We start from the raw sequence: 10,151 nt of genomic DNA on the forward strand, positions 1-10,151 counted from the left end.
ATGTTGATTGTATTTCAAGTCTCAAATATACTGTAAATGATTATAATAAAATATCAGTAATAAAACAAATGTAAGATGATGTTTAGAGGAAACAGCAGTTATTCAAAGTGGTATGCAAAAACATATTGTGCCTTGCATATAAAGTAGATTTGATAGACTTGCCCCCGGTTTCACAGACAAGGCTTAAGCTAGTCCTAGACTAAAATGCATGTTTGAGCTGTTTTAACTGAAAGCAACTTGCACTGACATATCTTAAAATATGTCAGAGCCATTGTTTTGTCTCAAGATGCACACCAGGAATGTTTTTTTTTTTTTTTTTTTTTTTAAATGGTATATTTATAAAAGCTACTTAAATACCCTAATTGAAATAAGGCTTAATCCTGGCTTGGCCTAAGCCCTGTCTGTGAAACTGGCCCTTGATGTGCATGAAAAAATATCCTGAGAAAAAAAATGAGAAAACCCCCTCATAAGAGTGCAACAGTCAGATTCTATAAGTAAAAAAAAAAAAAAAATCATTAAATTGTTCACTTTTTATATTAAAGTAAATTTTACATGTGCTGTTTTTTCATATTTTAAATAAGATTTCTTTATTTTCATCCCTGTTAGCAAAATTTGGGGCATCTTTAAATATTTCTATACACACTTTATAAAAGACCCACATTTCTAACTTCCATTCATGGGGACAACATGGATAATTTTAAATGGTTTAGTGTAAGATTTTTGCCCATCTTTTGGAAAATGCAGTTTTAAAAGTATAAAATTATCACTTTATCCAGTAGATGGCTACAGAGCTCCACTATTTGCTATTTGACTAACTGAAAGACATCTTTTCACAAGTTTTTTTGCATTTGGATTTATATGATAATAATAATAATACGCTTTATTTATATAGCACTTTTCATGCGTAAGATGCAGTTCAAAGTGCTTTACATAAAAATGATAGTAAAATATCAACAACAGCATTGCATTCAAACATAATGAAAAGGATAAAAAAAAAAAAAGATTAAATAACACATAGAAAATAAAATAGTAATACATAAGAGAAACAAACCAAAAAAGGAAAAGTAGTCAATTACAACACATTAATAGAAACAGCTAAAACATATAAGAGGCAATTCATAAGCACAATTCAGATTACTAATTAATTAAATGCCAGAGTAAAGAAATATGTTTTTAACTTTCTTTTAAAAATAAGTGTACTAGCTTCTCTAATATCTGATGGTAGTGTATTCCATAATTTTGTTTACCGGTTTTCTTTCGTCTATAGCTGGGAACCTCCAATAAACCTGCATTAGATGATCTTAAGGTTCTTGGTGGAATATAATTGACGAGAGAACTGCTAATATAGTTAGGTCCTTTTCCATTACGAGCTTTGTGATGAGGAGAACTTTAAAATCGATTCTAATTTTTATAGGAAGCCAGTGCAGGGCAGCTAAAACTGGAGTTGTTTTTTAGTTTTGGTTAGTAACCGAGCTGCTGAGTTTTGGATAAGCTGAAGTCTATTAATTGATTTTTGTGGGAGACCAGTAAAAAGTGCATTACAGTAATCAAGTCTACTTAAGATTAGAGCATGGATTAGTTTTTCTGCATCCTTCTGGTTTAAAAAAGGTCTAATTTTAGCTATGTTTCTTAGGTGAAAGAATGAAGATATTGTCACCTTAATATGGGAATTAAAACTTAAATCTGAGTCTATGATAACACCAAGACTTGTAACCTCTGGTCGAACCCAAGGAGTAAAATTAACCAGATTCTGAAACAACGTTTCTCTTTTAGTTTTAGGACCAACTAATATAATGTTAGTCTTATCCTTCAGACAGTTATTCCTCATCCAGTCATTTACTGCCATAAGGCAGGTAATCAAATTGATAGCCGTAGTGTCGTTTGGCTCGACAGAAATATACAGCTGCGTGTCGTCAGAATAGCTATGAAAACATACATTGTTTTCTCTGAAGATGTCACCCAGTGGCAGCATGTACTTTGAAAACAATAAAGGACCAAGACAGCTTCCTTGTGGGACTCCAAAATGGGTTTTGTGTTTCTCAGACATATGGTCTCCAAGTTTAACATAAAAATGTCTCCCTTTAATATATGTTTTAAACCAATTTAATACACAGTCGGAAAGACCTACTAGCGTTTCCAAACGATTAATTAAAATATCATGGTCGATCGTATCAAATGCTGCACTTGAGTCTAAAAGAACAAGAATTGAGACCTATCTGAATTTATTCTGAGGTCACTAATTATTTTTGTAAGAGCAGTTTCAGTGCTATGGTATGCTCTAAAGCCAGATTGAAATTCCTCCATAATGTGATTTTCTTCAAAAAAGGAGTTTATTTGTGCTGCAACTACCTTTTCAAGTATTTTACTCATAAATGGGAGATTAATTATAGGTCTATAATTAGCCAAGATACTACTATCCAAATTAGGCTTCTTCAATACTGGTTTTACGATAGCAGTTTTAAAAGCATCAGGGAAGCAGCCAGTTTGGAGAGATGTATTTATAATATGCAAAACATGACTTGGGACACTGTCAAACACCCGTTTAAAAAATGTTGTACCGGGTCAATACATGAGGTAGTGGAATTACAAGTGGTGACAATCTTACGAAGCTCGGTCAATGTTGTGCAAGAAAATTCTCCAAAAGTTACATCTCTGTCATAAGATTTATCAACTATATTTGCATCAGTGACAATACTAGTTCTTATTGATGTTTTGTTATTAAAAAACAATGCAAATTCTTCACATTTTGATGCAGAGAACTGTTGAGGAGTGGGGGCAGTGTTTACTAGCTGATCAATAACAGAGAATAATGTTCTGGGATTACCAGAGTTTTCTGCAATAATCTTGGAGAAATAATCCTTTCTTGACAAAAATAGTGTTTTGTTGTAAACAGCCATTGCTTCTATATATATATTATAATGAACTGTTAACCATGGGGAAATTTTAACAGAAGACCTTACTTTGACCTTCAGTGCAGTCATTACTATAAGGATCAAACAATTTTACCATATCGGTAAATTTTACCACAGCCTCTTAATTTAAAATTCGCTTTTGAGTCATTGATTCCTCTCTAGCCTGTATTAAAGTTGCATTAATACTGAAGAACACACAATAATGATCTGAGATGGGTAACTGAGACACAAAAATATCCTCAATACTTAGTCCTGTCGTTATTACAAGGTCTAATGTGTTATCATGCAGATGAGTGGCTTCATTGATATGTTGGGTGAGTTCAAAACTGTCCAATAGATTCATGAGTTCTCTAGCTTTGGAGTCATCCTCTCTATTGATATGAACATTCAAGTCTCCACTCAAAATAATTTGATCAAATCTAGTAATGCCAAATGAAATCAACTCTGTTAATTCCTGGAAAAATGCTGGAGCATGTTTTGGTGGCCGGTATAAAACAATGATGAGCACTGATAATTCTCCTTTGAGCTCAAGAGCAAGATATTCAAATGTTTCAAACTCACCCAGATCAATGTCATTACATACAAATTGCGAAGAGAAAATAACTGCTAACCCGCCACCCTTCTTGTTTTGTCTGGCAGAATGATAAAATTTAAAATTAGGAGGGCAAGCCTCATTTAGCGTTGCTGGGCCAGTAGTGTTATTTAGCTACGTTTCAACTAAAAGCATACAATTAATCAGAAAAGATTTATTAGACAATGATCGGACATTAAAAAGAGCTAACTTTAATTGAAGAGATTTCAAAACAGGAAGGGTAACAGAGGATAACTGAACCTTAATATTGTTAATACACACATTTGATGATTTATAATTTTTACTACACGTTTGACCATGTCACCTCTACTTGAAATCACTGGTATATTTGTGGGATCTGTCTCACCTCTGGTGAGCAGTTGAATAATAGTGTCGATCAGTTTGACTTAATTTCAATGTCGCAGCTCGAGCTAAACCAGTACTTGATGAACATGTATTATCTACATATATCCCTCCACGCCACAAGTGTTACTGGTTTTGTTCAAATATAGCCTTATCTACATATATCTACATCACAAATTACTTTTTGTCAAAGTTTAGCATTTTTTTGTACTAAAAAAAATCAGGTTTTCAATAATGTTATGATTAGAATCAAACCTGAACAAGATGTTACAAAGAGAAAAGTTGGAGTCTTTAGAGTTTATAATTTATTTCAAACATCATATGATAACACATTTTTCATATAATTCTACAAATTTAATCTACACTTCAGTTACTAAATAAACAGAACAAAAATTAATAGAAATTAAGTTATATTACATATTGAGTACAAATACACAACATGAACATCAAAATGCAATGAACTGAACAGCAATAACAAATGAGCAAATAAAGCACATGGATTCTGTGTGTGCGTGTGTGTGTGAGCATGATCATTTTGCAATGTGGATGTTTTAAAGTGTGCCACTTCATTTTTTTCTTTGTGTGTTCTGTGTTGTTTCTGATTTTGAAGAAGAATTTTGTCCATTTTCTAAGCGGGATCTCTGGAGACAACATGTAACATTATATTTTTTTTTTCTTTTTTTCAGTACAAAAAATGTTATTGTTATAATTGTGATTTCATAATATTTAGATGTGAATCCAATTGAAAAAGACTTGTGAAAAGATGTCTTTCAGTTAGTCAAATAGCAAATAGTGGAGCTCTGCAGTCATCTACTGGTAAAAGTTTAATTTTTTACTTTTAAAACGGCATTTTCCAAAAGATAGGCAATTTTTTTTTACACTATATCAAATTATCCATGTTATCCCCATGAATGAAAGTTAGAAGTGTAACCAACATTTCTTATTAATGTTAAAAAACACTTGTGCTGCTTCGAATTTTTTTCATGATTCTTTGATTAATAGAAAATTAAAAATAATTTATTTGAAATTATAAATGTCTATACTGTCTTTTTTATCAATTTAATGCGTCACGCACTGTGTGTGTGTGTGTGTGTGTGTGTGTCATAGGCTATATTAGACATGATGCATTTAAAACTACCTTTCTATTATGATTGTATGGTATGTTATGATTCTCACTACAAAAAATTAAAACGTGGGATTTCGTTTAAAGGAATAGTTCACTTTCAAATAAAAATTTCCTGATAATTTACTCACCCCCATGTCATCCAAGATGTAAATGTCCTTCTTTCTTCAGTCGAAAAGAAATTAAGGTTTTTAATGAAAACATTCCAGGATTAGGCCTATTCTCCTTATAGGCTAATGGACTTCAATGGTCTCCAAATGGTTGAAGGTCAAAATTACAGTTTCAGTGCAGCTTCAAAGGGATTTAAACGATACCAGACGAGGAATAAGGGTCTTATCTAGCGAAACGATCGGTCATTTTAAAAAAACAAAAACAAAATGTATATGCTTTATAGGCACAAATTATCGCATCACAAGTGATTCCACCAGTACGCGATTCCGTATTCTTCAAAAAGCTTACGCTGAATGTCCTACGCCTTCCCTATTCAACTTACGGAAAAAACGGAACTGGCGCTGCGTTCGTTCCGTAAGTTTAATAAGGAAGGCGTAGGACAAACAGCGTAAGCTTTTTTTTTTTTTTTTTTTTTTTAGAATATGACCAATCGTTTCGCTAGATAAGACCCTTATTCCTCGTCTGGTATCGTTTAAAGCCCTTTGAAGCTGCAGCGAAACTTCAACCGTTTGGAGGCCATTGAAGTCCACTATAAGGAGAAAAATCCTGGAATGTTTTCATCAAAAACCTTAATTTCTTTTCGACTGAAGAAAGAAGGACATGGACATCTTGGATGACATGGGGGTGAGTAAATTATCAGGAAATTTTTATTTGAAAGTGAACTAATCCTTTAATACCTGACAAAATTTCTACCAGTTTGTGGAACCTGTAAGATATAACCACTGTGACAATCAGTTTGAGCAGTGATAAACAGCAAAGGCCTTTTTTATATAAATAATCCCTATTTTCTAACTCTAAAATAAAGTCATTCATGTTCACTTAAACTGTTTCTAACTCACTCTGATCAGTTTTCCTCTGGCCCTCACGCCTCCATCACTGTGAGTGCATTGGAGAGAAAGAGTGATAAAGTATTGTCCGTGTTGTTCAGCGATTCATTTGAATGAAGATTAGGTCATCCTGTTGTGCTGGAAAGATCATTAGGGACAGGTGCGTGTGCAGCCAAACAGATTACCAGACTGCCTTTCTGAAATGAACTTTCTATTGATTGCTGGGTTTTTTTAGGGAGCAGGAGAGGAGAGTAGAGGCCTTGTTTTTCTCTCGTCTCGGCTGAGCACAGATGCTTCCGTGCTGGGAAGATAATTTGCTGCATGGAGGGCCGCTTTCCTCTCATTGGCACACGCCTCATGCCTGCTCTTCATTCCATTCGCATTACGATTGCTATTTACTCAGGGATAAATTAGAAAGTTACATCAAATGAAAAATACCAGGAGGGCTAAAGGAGAACATTCATATAGGACTAATAAAAATGGGACATAATCTTGTATTCTGGCTTTTCTAGTGTTTTTCCTGAGATGTTTTTTTATGACCTGAGGCAAGAAATAATAATGGAACTAAAGCAAAAGAAAAACAGGATGCAAAGCAATGTGCTGTCAAAGTTGATTTTGACAGAGAATTGTCAAAATGATGTTGAATAATTCTTCCATAGTGCTTTTCCAAATATGTGACCTTACCGACCCCTTGTATGTGGCCCTGTCAGAGCCGGTTAGCGTCTCTCCAAATATGATAAAACGAATACAGACAGCAGCCAACTCACCCCGCATCCCCCCAAAAACATGCAAACACACTCTTGCTGTGTACGTTTGCAAAACCATGGCATATTTACACAGGCACTGAAGATTTCATAGTAGAGTCACCCCACTAACTGATAATTCTTGTAATAACAGTGTCTGCATAAATGTGTCCAAAACTAGTAACGTCAAGACATAAATTAAATGAATTTGTGTCACAGGCTTCAGAAACCAGACCCCCAGATTTACCACTTCTTTTGGTCTTGGCTTACACTTGCAAAAAGGTTGCTTCATGTAATAAGCGCAGAACAGAAACATCACATCACTGCTCTCTGGATGTGTGGGCTTCAGACAGGCATGGAGAGAGGAGTAGATTAAGGCTGTGCATTTGGAGCGGAAATTGGGTTCTTTTAATTTCCCTGTGACAATGCTGACAGATAATTGAAAATGACGCTAAGGTAATAGACTCGCACACACATACATACACTTTGTGTCATGTTGAACCTCTGCTCTCAAGAAAAAGGGATGTCACACTTGAGTGTTTTTTTTTATTATTTAGAAATAACATACTAGCATACTACTTACTATTTCTGCACTAGGCCTAGGCTATACGTACACTGTGCACAAGTATGACATTTTTCTGTATGCATGGAATATCAAAATGACTGTGTTTAAAGGTGCAATATGTACAAATTTTGTCCGCTAGAGGTCGCTAGAGGCCTATTCAAAACAAAGGCGTAGCTTGATGACGCCAAGTTTGAGCGTGGAATCTTGGGATATGTGGTCTTCACCTCAACGGACGGTGCAAAAGAATAGGAATAGGACTCGGGAAGAAATCATGTTTATGGATGCGATTATTAACGTTATTGTAGTATTAAGCAGAGCAGGACCGAGTGTTGTTGGAGCTGAACGAGGCCGCTGGAGCGATTGCGCAACACGCCTCACGAGCAGCGGAACTTTTATTATGCCACAGTCGCCGGCGCCGCTTCCGCTTTTCCGGTGATGAGTATGAGGTAACGCAGCGCTGTTTATCATATTAGATACATTTGAGAGTGTTGAAAATTATGTTATAATGTTACTCTGTGCATTCGCTCGGTGGCTGCTGTGAGACACTTGTTTGAGACACACTGCAGTAAGCTAGATCGATTTTGAATATCATATTAAATGCTGGATGGCTTGTGTTGATAAATGGCATGCAATTCATTTTAAAACGTATTGTATGATGGAGAAAATGCTGTATTACTGTTACTTAACATAAAGCTGCATCTGATTATGCTATGTTAGCTACTTGACAAAATAGTGTTTTTCTCTGAGGCATGGTAAAGCATGGTACTCGCAAAAAATCAAGAAAATTAGATTTAATCAATAAGACTAAACGTGTTGAGCTATATAACAACAATTAGTTTTCTGTCTATAAATATATCAAAACAGATGTTCCCTTGTCTATTAAAAATTAAAGCGTCTTTGGTGTTTCCATGGTTTCTACAAAATAAATCGAGGGTTAACGCGGGTATGACGCAATTGACAGGCGACTCCTCACACGTCCCGGAGCCTTGGTTAAAATTGCAATTTTCTCACGATTTACAAATAGTTGGAAACATTTGGGATATTGTAAGTACTCAAGTGAACAAAATATATAACACTGGCCTAGTGGTTTTTGGATATTTTACTGCAAAAATATTACATATTGCACCTTTAAGTCCAATTTTTTTATGCCCTTCCCTCGCTAACTTCCCTCTGTCTCATTCACTTGGATGTACATCATCATTGCTTATGTTGCACGAGTGCTCACTACTGGTGGAAACCTTGCAATGGGTTTAAGCCCCGTTTACACTAGTCAAAATGTCTTTTTGCTTCTGGCAACTACATTTAGGCTTCAATATTCATAAGTTTTAGTTTAGTTGTGTTCATCTGTGAAAATTATCTTATGGACAAAACATGTAAGTATCATAAACTTTTGTTGATCACAGAACATATTTTTTGCGATAATCCAAAAGCCAATGGGAAAATCCTACCATCTCCCCCAGATGGCTGGAAGCAGTATAGGTCATAAACCCTGCCCTCTCCATGATATGTAATAGGACATGAGACAAACTAAACAATCAAATTACACTTAAAATATTTTTATTTCTGTAATTTTAGGCAGTTTTTAATCACACTGGTGTTAGTTCAAGGGTTCGTTCTTTAAAAAAGTTTGTTTTTAGTTAGTTATTTGATGTTATAAAAACGGGGTGTGACGTCATAATTGACAGCTGAGATTGACAGCTTCTCTGAGCTTCCGTAGTACGGAAGCCCTAAACGGCCATTGATTACTATTTTTTTTTTTTTATATTATATTTTAAATTACATAATGTGTTTGTTATTTTTATTCGTCATGTAGGATAGGCTGTGATATCATTAAACTGTCTTCCTCCAGTTTCCATTAAAAAGAGGTGCAATACTCCAGATTTCCAAAAAACAAAACTTTAATCCAGTTGATATAGGCTAAAACAATCTTGGGATGCTGTTTGGGAAGAGTGTTTATGTATGTGTGTTGTTTCCAACAAAGAAATGTAGAAAATAGGTTACACACTATCACTGAATTAAATGACATAGGCTATAAATCATGTTTCTTATCAATATACATTGAGTGAGTGAAACGAACACTGAAACTGCGATGATTAAAATGGCGTCTTAAAGATACACAATAAGGTGCAAACAGAATACTATACAGTGACATCAAAATTAGTTTTAATAAGCAATATCACACCGAACTATTGCGGTGAGTCATGCACTAGTCAGAACGATGATACACTTTCAAGCAAAATAATCATATTCAAGCATTTAACAGTTAAGTTAATTACTTAACGCACACAATACTGCACAAAATAAAGCGATCAAGAAGACTCTCTCTGTCCGAAACTCGTACAATCTGGGCCAATATGAACTAATACAGTAAAGTAGAAATTTACCGCACATCATCAGTTATATTTGGTAATATACTGACACCTGTTGGCGGCTTCAGTTACTACAATGGAAGAGAGTGAAGGTGCATCATCCATCTTTTTTTACAGTCTATGGTTGAACATATACAATTGACTTGTACTTTTGATACTTAAGTAGATTTAAAGGGGTCATGACATTGCTCTTTTGTATTATTTTATTATGTTCCTTGAGGTTCAATTATAATGTCAATACAGTGTTTCTTTTTGACACAAAACACAAATATATAGACCTATGTGGAAAAATGATTATTTTCAACCCTTATTCCGATCCACGGTGAAATGACTCGTTTTTAAGAGACTTGTCAGTAAAACGTCTCCTGTTATGTTTGGCTACGTCATTACATAGGAAACAGTCAACGCCCACTTGCTAAAATTTTCCATGTAAAACCATTATGAAGTTGTTTACTTCCAATTTGTGATGCAGCTGCTATCAGATCAAGAACAGTTAGATGCTTCATC

The sequence above is a fragment of the Ctenopharyngodon idella genome, chromosome 6 (genome assembly GCF_019924925.1).
Source record: "Ctenopharyngodon idella isolate HZGC_01 chromosome 6, HZGC01, whole genome shotgun sequence".
Taxonomy (NCBI): domain Eukaryota; kingdom Metazoa; phylum Chordata; class Actinopteri; order Cypriniformes; family Xenocyprididae; genus Ctenopharyngodon; species Ctenopharyngodon idella.